Raw genomic sequence first — 11,151 nt, forward strand, 5'->3', positions numbered from 1 at the left:
TGAGGATAAAATATTAATACCTTTTTTGGGCTTAACAACTTTATCCTATTCTACAGTAGAGGAACAATTGGTACTCACCTCAGTGCTGCACTGAACTACGAAAAAGGCAGAGTTTTCTTGCCCAGTGGCCAAACTAAAGACATCAGTTTATTGGTCATATATTTGTTACCTGGAATGGAATTTGAAAGCAAATACATTTGATTTAAGAAGTATATATGTATCTGCCATTGGCTTTAGGACCAGAGATTAGGTGGAGATAGAAGGGCTTTTTAAAGAAATATATTAATGAGAATTGAAAAGATAATGAGTGCTTTGATATTGGAGGCCTGAGAAAAGTTGACTCATGTTAGTGACAAGAGGTAACATGAAAGACAGAAAAAAATATCTAATGAACTTGTAGATTTAGCTAAGATTTCCAGACCAAAGGCAAAAAGTGACAAGTATTTTTATTTTGTTTTTTTTCTCCTATGATAAAAATCAGATCTAAAGAGATGAAATAAAGAGCTATGTTCAATTTTCAATTAGAATATAGAGAAAACATTTTAAACCAGGATTTCCAGAGTTGGGAAAAAAGACAATTTCTCAATTATAAACCTCTTTATCCTGCAAAAGACTCTCAAATGAAAATACAATCTGAGGGAAAAGGTCAAATCCTTCCATTAAACATGGCTTCAGACTCAATATCAGATGAAAAGTGCAGATGTAGGATCTTCAGTTCAGATTTTGTAGGACTTCTTAACCAGACAACATTGCTTCTGAAAATCTTAACAGTATTTTTCCTAGCCCTGTAACTCTCTGCCCAATATGAAATGAGACTTTTGTGAGTATCACTTTTGTCTAGTAAATTATAAAATTTGATACAGAGAAAATCTGCAATTTTAAAAGAGTTGTATCTATTGGCCTTAAAAAGATGAAGGCAGTTCAAAGTGAAAAGAGATCTATAGGTTCCCAAATGACTGGGGTATAGCAGCTTCCAAGATGTCTCCCAGTGATACCCACTTCCTGGTACTTATTTCCTTGTGTAATTTCCTCCCCTTGAATATAAGCTGAACATACTGATTTGCTTCTAATAATAGATTATGGCAAAAGTGATGGGACGCTGCTGCCAAGATTAGGCTACATAAAAACTCTGGCTTTTCTCTTGTTTGCCCTCTCTTGTGCTCTCACTTCCTCAGTTTAATGGAAGTTAGGTGCAATATTGATATCTGCCCTTTGGAGAATATCATGTGACAAGGAACTAATAGAGGTCTCCATTCAACAGCCAAGAAATGAAGATCCTTAGTCTAATGGTTCATGTGAAACTGAATTCTTTCAACAACCGGTTAAGTGGAGTTGGAAGAAGCTCCAGCCTTGTTTGAGCCTTGAGATGACTGCCAACACATTAATTGGCCCATGCCAACACATTGATTGCAGCCTTACAAGCAACCATGACTTAGAGAACCCAGTTAAGTTACTGAATCTGAGCCACAGAAACAATGGTATTATAAATCTTATTCTTTTAAACCTCTATGTTTTCCGGTAATTCATAACACAGCCATAGATAACTAATTTAGCAGGAAGAAGGTTGAAAAAGCTACTCAGCTTCAAGAATGTTCTATTTCTCATGTAAAAGAAATAAAGACTCAAAATATAGAAATATAGAATCAAGAGCATAGAAGTGAAACAAGGACCTTCAGAGAACCACTCCAAAGGAGTAAAACTCAGTCCTAATCAAGGAACTGGTCACATGTGCCAGTTGGATTTCAGAATTGTTATGGACCACTGATTGCTATGCACCTTCCATACTTTTTCTATCCTTTTGAATGGGAATCTCTATTGTGGTTTTCTGTCCCTGTCTTTCACCATATTATTGGGTACATTTCTCTTTAATATACTGTATTAGATCATTCTTGCATCACTATAAAGAAATACCTGAGGCTGGGTAATTTATAAAGCTTAACTGGCTCTTTGATATGATTTGGCTGTGTCTCCACCCAAATCTCATTTTGAATTGTAGCTCCCATAATTCCCACATGTCATGGGAGGGACCAGATTGGACGTAACTGAATCATGGGGGCAGGTCTTTCCCATGCCGTTCTCATGATAGTGAATAAGTCTCATGAGATCTGATGGTTTTAAAAAGGGGGCTTTCCCTGCACAAGTTTTCTTCTCTCATCTGCTGCCATGTAAGATGTGCCTTTCACCTTCCTCCATGATTGTGAGGCCTCCCCTGCCATGTGGAACCACAGTTTCAACTGAGTCCTTTAAACCTCTTTATTTTTAAAATTGCCCAGTCCTGGGTATGTCTTTATCAACAGCATGAAAATGGACAAATACAGTAAATTTGTGCCATTAGAGTGGGGCGCTGCTGTAAAAATACCCAAAAATGTGGAAGCAACTTTGGAACTGGGTAACAGGCAGGGATTGGAACAATTTGGAGGACTCAAAAGAAGACAGGAAAACATGTGAAAGTTTGGAACTTCCTAGAGAATTGTTAAATGGCTTTGACCAAAATGCTGATAGTAATATGGAAAATAAAGTCCCAGCTGAGTTGGTCTCAGATGGAAATGAGGAACTTGTTGGGAACCAGAGCCAAGGTGACTCTTTTTATGTTTTAACAAAGAGACTGGCAGCATTTTGCCTCTGCCCTGGAGATTTGTGGAACTTTGAACTTGAAGAGATCATTTACAGTATCTGGTAGAATAAATTTCTTTCTTTCTTTTTTTTTCTTTTTTTGAGATGGAGTCTCACTCTGTTGCCCAGGCTGGAGTGCAGTGGTGCGATCTTGGCTCACTGAAAGCTCTGCCTCCTGGGTTCACTCCATTCTCCTGCCTCAGCCTCCAAAGTAGCTGGGACTACAGGCGCACGCCACCACACACGGCTAATTTTTAAAAAAATATTTTCAATAGAGATGGGGTTTCACCATGTTAGCCAGGATGGTCTTGATCTCCTGACCTTGTGATCTGCCTGCCTTGGCCTCCCAAAGTGCTGGGATTACAGGCATGAGCCATCACACCCGGCCAAGCATTCAAGATGTTACTTGGGTGCTGTTAAAGGCATTCAATTTTATAAGGCAAGCAGAACATAAAAGTTTGGAAAATTTGCAGCCTGAAGATGTGAGAGAGAAAAAAAAATCCCATTTTCTGAGGAGAAATTCAAGCCAGCTGCAGACATTTCCATAAGTAGCAAGGAGCTGAATGTTAATCCCCAAGACAATGGGGGAAATGTCTCCAGGTCATGTCAGAGGTCTTCTTCATGGCAGCCCCTCCCATTACAGGCCTGGAGGCTTGGGAGGCAAAAATGGTTTCGTAGGCTGGACACAGGGTCCTCATGCTGTCTACAGCCTAGGGACTTGGTACCCTGCATCCCAGCTGCTCCAGCTGTGGCTGGAAGGGGCCAATGTAGAGCTCAAGCCACGGCTTCAAAGGGTGCAAGCCCCAAGCCTTGGCAACTTCCACATGGTATTGAGTCTGTGAATGCACAGAAGTCAAGAGTTGCAGCTTGGGAACCTCTGCTTAGATTTCAGAGGATGTATGGAAACACCTGGATGCCCAGGCAAAAGTTTGCTGAAGGGCCAGGACCCTCATGGAGAACCTCTGATAAGGCAGTACAGAAGGGAAATGTGGGGTCAAAGTCCCCACACAGAGTCCCTAATGGGGCACTGCCTAGTGGAGCTGTGAGAAGAGGGCCACCATCCTGCAGACCCCAGAACAGTAGATCCACCAACAGCTTCCACCATGCACCTGGAAAAGCCACAGACACTTAACACCAGCCAGTGAAAGCAGCCAGAAGGGAGGCTCTACCCTGCAAAGCCACAGGGGCTGAGCTACCCAAGACCATGGAAACCCAGCTTTTGCATCAGCATTACCTGGATATGAGACATGGAGTCAAAGGAAATCATTTTGGAGCTCTAATATTTAACTGCCCTGCTGGATTTTGGATTTGCATGGGGCCTGTAGCCCCTTTGCTCTGGTTAATTTCTCTCATTTGGTAAGGCTGCATTTACCCAATGCCTGTATGCCTGTTGTATCTAGGAAGTAACTAAATTGCTTTTGATTTTATGGGCTCATAGGCAGAAGGGACTTGCCTTGTCTCAGATGAGACTTTGGACTGTGGAATTTTGAGTTAATGCTGAAATGAGTTAAGAATTTGGGGGACTGCTGGGGAGGCATGATTGGTTTTGAAATATGAGGACATGAGATTTGGGAGGGGTCAGGGGTAGAATAATTTAAATGAAATATACAGGATGAGAAATGGAACAGAGTGTTGGGGAAAGAGCATCCCAAACAAATGGCAGAGTGCATGTGGTGCAGAAGGGCTTCACATGGAAATGTGCTTTATGCATTTGAGAAACATTTAATAACCAAGATTTCCTATTTGAAAGTTCAAAAACTTTGTCCTACACTAACCAGTCAATGAAAAGGCCTTATACAAGGATTGGTACACTATGGCTTCTTGGTCAAATCCAATGCATCAACTGTGTTTTTTTCATCCCTGAAGCTAAGAATGGTTTGTACATTTTCTTTTTCTTTTTTTCTTTTCCTTTTTTTTTTTTTTTTTTGAGACAGGGTCCTGCTCTGTTGCCCACTCTGGAGTGCAGTGGTGCAATCTCAGCTCACTGCAGCCTCTGCCTCTTGGGCTGAAGCAGTTCTCCCACCTCAGCCTCCAGAGTAGGTTGGACTACAGGCATGCGCCACCACACCTAGCTAATTTTGTAATTTTTAAAATACAGATGGTCTCTTGCTATGTCACCCAGCCTGGTATTGAACTCCTGGCCTCAAGTGATCCTCCTGCCTTGGCCTCCTAAAGTGCTGACATTACAGGCATGAGCCATTATCCCCGAATCGTATGTACATTTTTAAATGGTAAAAAATAATTTTTTAAAAAAGTTCATGATGCATGAAAATCATATGAAATTCAAATTTCTTCATCACGTTCTTTTTTAACTCATCTACACTCATTCATTCATGTGTTGTTTATGTTATCTTTCATACTGTGGTGCTGGAGTTGTGCAGCTGTGACAGACCTTATCATCCACAAAGCTTAAGTTATATATTCTCTGTTTTATTTATTTATTTATTTTGAGATCAAATCTCACTCTGTCAACCAGGCTGGAGTGCAGTGGTGTGATCTTGGCTCACTTCAACCTCCGCCCCCTGGGTTCAAGTGATTCTCCTGCCTCAATCTACCAAGTAGCTGGGATTACAGGCATGTGCCACCAAGCCCGGCTAATTTTTGTATTTTTAGTAGAGACAGGGTTTCACCATGTTGGCCAGGCTGGTCTCAAACTCCTGACTTCAAGTGATCTGCCCTCCTTGGCCTCCCAAAGTGCTGGGATTACAGGCATGAGCCACCTCACCCGGCCTCTGCTTTTTTTTTTTTTTTTACAGAAAATGTTTACTGACACCTGCATTAAAATATTAGTTTGTTGAGATATTATCAGTAATACACTCATACTACTAATATTCAATTCAGTTTCAGGCCCATGACTTTTATTGTAAGCTTTAAATGTATCTTTTTCTACCTTTAATTTTCAGAAATATTATCCCATTAACACACAATAAAAACAATCAACTACTTTTATTTGGAAAAACTGTATGACCTTTTTTTTTTAACCTTAATTTTTTAATAGCTTCCTAAATGTTATTTTGGGCTATTGAAAAATTCTCTGAAATTATAATACAAAAAGTTAACATTAGGTGTCAGTATTTTACATATTATTTAATAAGTGTGTGTCAATGAAAAATGTATTGCATTATTGCAGACAGCATCTTCACTGGAAAATTTCAACTCTTATTATACTGTTTTCTCTGCCATTTTTTGTTTTCTGTATTAATGAATTATTTTTAATGACATCTACAAAACAAATTTTTAGAAATCATTTTTTAGGTGTCTTCTGTTATTTTTTTCCATGTGTCTGTGAGTAGGGTTATTTAACATAGTGCAACACAGTCTCAAGAAATGAGTGTTTTAATACAGATGTCAGTAAACCTTTTCTGTAAAGGAACAGAGAATAAATAATTTGGGTTTTGTGGATGAAAAAGTCTGAGACAACTACACAACTCTGACATTATAGTGTGAAAGATACCATAGACAATACAGGAATGAATGAGCATGGCGGAATTCCAAAAATAAAACATTGAAAAAAAATTTGAATCTTATGTAATTTTCATGTGTCATAATTTTTTTTCATTTTTTAATCATTTGAAGGTGTAAAAACCATCTTGGACAAGTGTCTTCTAAAAGTTCTTTATTGTGATCTAAATAAAGTTTCAAAATAGAGACCATTTAGTGGCAAAGTAGTTTTGTTGTGGAGAATACTAGGGAAGCATTGTAAGGACGTGGAAAGGATATGGAGTTTGAACTTCTGCTCCAGGACTTGATAGCTTTGTGATTTGGAGCAATTTCCTTAACCTTATCTATGCCTTACTTTTCTAACTTGTATTATTGTAGATGGGGCAAGGAGTCATCTAGTTTCTACTCTTCAGCGTTGCTGTGAAGATTAAATATTCTAACACTGTTTTTCATAAATCACTTGTCAAAGTAATTGGCTCAATAGATGCCCCACAAATGTTGGCACTCTCTCCTATCATTTCTAATGTTTCTTTTATCTTTATTTTGATTAAATGGGTTAATATAACATATGAAAAAGCCCCAATACAGACCTTTAGAAAGATTTCTTAACTCTAATCATTTAATCACAGAAAATCTTATAATTCCTTGTGGGGGGTGTGTGTGTGTGTATTTTATATGTCTCAAAGAACTTTTATTTGTCTTAATATCACCAAGCTTTGAATGATTACCCAAGAAGCAAGGATTAAACAAGATAAAATCTATTCCACACCTCTATATCTCTCTAAAAATATGAAATGTTCTTCCATATCTGTGTGTAATATATAAGCAAACCCATTTTCTAGTAATATGAAAACTTTATTAAGCCCTAATAAATCAATAAGGGAAAAATAAACACCCAATAAAGGACAAAGGACACAAATAAACAAGCATGCATATATGCATAATCAGTATACATGATCAATAAATATTTAATATAATTTCAACCCTATTAATAAAGAATAAAGTTAAAATGGAAACACTGAGATTGGAAAATTGCTAAAAATACTCATCAGTTTTTTTCTTTTTTTGAATGAATATATTAGATTAAATGTGGTCAGGGGCTTCTTGGTTTCTCTTCTCATTGTGAAATGGAATCTAACTCTTCCTCTCAAATCTGAGCTCACCTTAGTGACTTCCTTGTCCAATAGGATATGGACCTTTTGTGGCTGTCGTGGAAGCCTTGCAGTTTACACTCTGCTTTCTTAGAATGGTCTCTTAAGGGGAAGCTGGCGACCATGTCAGAAGGCCCACTCCCTCAAACTGTCATGCTAGAAAAGGCACATATATGCATTCCCATCAGCAGACCCAGTTGAGGCTAGCCATCTATCCATCCACACCAAGGTACTAGACATGTGAGTAAATAAATCTCAGCCCCTTTAGACTAGTGCATTTGCCAGTTGAATGTAAGAGTGTCCTCAGTTGATGTCACAGAACAGAAGAATCATTAAACCAAGCCTTATTCAAATGCTGGACAAAAATTCATGAGATGAGTTGATTTTAGCCTCTAAATTGTGGAATGATTTGTTAAATAGCAACAGATAATCAGAACAATGGCAATCTCCAATGTTGGTGGAATGCTTAGAGAAGCAAGGAAATAGACTTTAAATTGCCAGATAACATATGATTTGATGGCAAAGTAAAAAAGTAAATATTCAAACATTCCAACTTAATTATGAAAAGAAAAACACATCCTCACTTCCCATCTTTGAAAAATCTCTGTTGCTCCAAAGCCCCATGAAACGACTGAGAGTAGGGTGGGGAGAGGACTCAAACTTGATAATTAAAGATATTCTTACTTAATTCATTTTAAGTGAATTGGCATGAGGCTACTTATCATTTTTATTTATTATACTTAGTGTGAATATTCATATGTTGAATATTTACTTATTTTGCTGCAGTTATATGAATGCATTTAAGTGGTGGAAGTGTTAGGTATTGTACAATGTATATAACATTTACTTTGTAAATTCAAAAAATCTCTAATTCTAAATTGCAAGCAGATAAGCATGTCATCACAGGAGCCAGACTGCTGGGTTTAATTTTAACTCTGTCACTTATTAGTGTATGACCATGGGCAAGTTACTTAGTCTCTCTGCACCTTAATTTCCCCATCCGAATAATGAGAATAACAATGAGACCTACCTGAGAAGACTATTGTGAAGATTAAGTAAGTTTTTATATATAGATCAATTAGAAGGCATCTAGCACAGAGTAAATGCTTAATAAGTTACTATTATTATTATTATTAATTTGCTTTTTTCTCACATATCTATAGCTAAGAAGTAGTAAGGGATGAGAACTTAACTATCTTTATGGCACCTGAGGGGGGTTTTCTTAACCATGTCTTTGTCCTTGCTGGACTTTACAAAGATGACCTTTTGCCTGCCTGGACATCTTTCTTGCTAGATGCTACTTCTGAGGTCCACTTTGGGAAATTTATGCCGCATTTTAATTCTCGCCTACCTTTGCTTTCCACCTGGAGAGAGGTGTTAATATCTGAGCCATCCTATGCTAACAACTCCTTAGCTATAAACATGTCCTGGAAAATAAATAAATAAATAATAATAGTAAGTAACTTGTTAAGCATTTACTCTGTGCTAGGTGCCTTCTCATTGATCTGTATATATACAAACTCCTTTAATCTTCACAATAGTCCTATCAGGTGCCAGATGTCTGCTCTTTTTTAGCTACCCCAGTTAGGTGCAGGTCACTCTGCTAGGCAGGCTTCCACTCAGAGTTTTAAAAAGGCATCAAAACAAAAAGCCTTTCTTCCTTTGGGTCATCAGTACTGTGTAGGGATTTTCTTCTGCCTCAGCCCAATTTCTCCTCAGCCCAATCTTTGTTTGAAGTTTCTGTCATTAAAAAAAAAAAAAAAAAAAACTCCCTAGGCTCCCTTCAGATGAATGCCCTACTTACAGCATTTCTCTGTTTTGAATCTCACCATGATGTCTTGAGTAGTGGTTCTTAAAGTGTGGTCCCTGAACCAACAGCAACAGCAATGTCTTAATAGTAGTTGACACACAAATTCTTGGGCTCTACCTAGTTGTTCAGGAACTCTGAGGGTGGAGCCCAGTGATCTGACACATGCTAAAGTCTGTGAATCACTGCTTAGAGAATAACTGTATAGACCTAGTCCACCAGATTTGCTTCTTCACGTTTACTATTTTAAGTGACTTTTAAACCCTTGTTAAATCAAGTTAGGTTTAAACCTGCCTCCTTACCTATCTTAAGCTTGGCCTTAATGTTTTTCTGTACATTGTAAACTATAATAAATGGAGGTGTAAACAGACGGTAGCCTACACTTGTGCCAATCATTGAGTTTTGGCCAATCAAAGGTAGCCAACTGTTCAAACCATGTTCAAGTAAGGCAAACACCAAGCTGTAACCAATACCTCACTTCCATTCTCTGTACGTCACTTTCCTTTTTCTGTCCATAAATTTTCTTCCACCAACTGGGTGTGCTGGAGTCTCTAAGCCTACTCTGGCTCAGAAGGCTGCCCAATTCATGAATAATTCATTGCTGAATTAAACTCCTTTAAACTTAATTCGGTTGAAGTTTTTCTTTTAACACCCAGTTTCCTCTTGATAAGGTTTGTGATTTTCCAGACTATAAGTCTCAATGAAGAATGCAGGAAAGCCTAATTTCACACAGCTGAACAATGAATTATGTTACACTGTATCTGCGTCTCCCTAAATCTAAAATCCCCTATGAGAACTCATAGGAATCATGATTTAAGGAGACCAGAAAGACCTCTGCTTGGTATTTTCCAGAAATATTATCCTTCTAAAAACTAGAATTATAATTGTATTTCTAAGCATTTTTCTAAATTTAAAAATGTTTTAATTATCTATTGCTGCATAAATTTCATGGCTGGGAGAAAAATGTTTTGATTTGCCCATAATTCTGTAAATCAGAAATTGGACAGGGCTCAGCTGGAGTGGTTTTTCCACTTACATGTCATTGTCTGGAATGTCTTACAGGGTTAAATTCCACTCCAATGGCATCTGGGGCTGGAATAACTAAGATAACTTGACTTACATATCTGGCACTTTAGCAGGGATAGCTGAGATGCTGGACACCTGAGACTTCTATCTCTCTCTTTCTGCCCACCCCCACCCTACCCCACCCCATGGATGCTCAGGCCCCTTTTCATGGTGACTAGATCCCGAAAGCGAGCATTTTAAGTCGTGACAGCAAAAGCTGTAGATGTCTTTAGGCCAAGCTTTGAAAGTTTCCCAGTGTCACTTCCACCAGATTCTACTGACCAGAACAAGTCACAGGGCTAGCCTAGATCCCAAGGAAGGGGAAATTGATACTACTTCTTGATGCTGAAGCAGCATAGGCATACTGTGGGAGACCACATAGATGGGCTTTCTGGTTGTGGCTACCTTTGGAAACATAATAGACTCCAGAAAAATTCATAAAGATTATATTCAGGAAAGCTTGTCTAAATATTATTTATAAAGATAGAAAGCAGGAATCAAATGCACAACTGTAAGGGACTGGTTCAATTATTGCATCATTAAAAATCCTGTTTGAGGGCCAGGCATGATAGCATTTTGGGAGGGTGAGGTGGGCAGATCGCTTCAGTTCAAGAGTTTGAGACCAGCCTGGGCAACCTGGTGAAACCCCCTCTCTACAAAAAATACAAAAAGTAGCCAGGTCTGGTGGTGCACTCTTGTGGTCCCAGCTACTCAAGAGGCTGAAGTGGAAGGACTGCTTGACCCTGGGAGGTTGAGTCTGCATTGAGCTGAGATTGTGACACTGCACTCCAGCCTGCGTGACAGAGCCAGACCCTGTCTCAAAAAAAAAAAAAAAAAAAAAAAAAAATCCTGTGTTAGAATTATTTTAGCATTTATATATATATATATATATATAGAAAATAGAGAAATAGGATTCTGACTCCCAAAGAACAAGAATTAGAAATAAAGATAAATATCTTTAAATCTAAGTCAGAATAAGCTAACAGAGGTACTTCCACCAAGTTTTATGAAAGTGAAGAGGAGAGTTTTAATCCTAACAACAGGGATAAAAGAAGACTTCCTCTTTTTTTTTTT

Source organism: Pan troglodytes, chromosome 13, assembly GCF_028858775.2.
Source record: "Pan troglodytes isolate AG18354 chromosome 13, NHGRI_mPanTro3-v2.0_pri, whole genome shotgun sequence".
Classification (NCBI taxonomy): Eukaryota; Metazoa; Chordata; class Mammalia; order Primates; family Hominidae; genus Pan; species Pan troglodytes.